The following is a 571-nucleotide window of genomic DNA, read 5'->3' on the forward strand; positions in this document are numbered from 1 at the left end:
AAACACCGTGATAATGACCTTTGATCTATGGTGGTAGTCTATGCACAATCTCATTTTACCCTTTTTTTTAATCAATTCTATATTTAATTAAAATTAAAAAAAAAATGAATTTGTATTTCAATTATTACAAATAATTAATAGAGTTAATACCCATTTTCACCCCTGTCATATGGGGTTGGTTTGAAAAATCCCCCTGCCAAAAAAAAAGTTGCAAGAATTCCCCTAACATTTGAAGATTCTCTCATTTTAAACCTTGTAAAATTTTTGTTTTTAAAATCAACCTTGCCATTTGAAGACCCAGTCATTTTAAACCCTATAATCTTATAGATTATGTCATTTTAAACCCTCTGGAATATGACGAGCAAGATTGGTTTTACTAAAATAAATAAATTACAGGGTTCAAAATGATAGAGTCCTTCAAGTGGCAAGGTTGATTTTAAAAACAAAAATTTTACAAGGTTTAAAACGAGAGAATCTTTAAATGTCAGGGGAATTCTTGCAACTTTTTTTTTGGTAGGGGGTTTTTCAAACCAACCCCATATGACAGGGGTGAAAATAGGTATTAACCCTA

The sequence above is a fragment of the Vicia villosa genome, linkage group LG6, assembly GCF_029867415.1.
Source record: "Vicia villosa cultivar HV-30 ecotype Madison, WI linkage group LG6, Vvil1.0, whole genome shotgun sequence".
NCBI classification, from domain to species: Eukaryota; Viridiplantae; Streptophyta; class Magnoliopsida; order Fabales; family Fabaceae; genus Vicia; species Vicia villosa.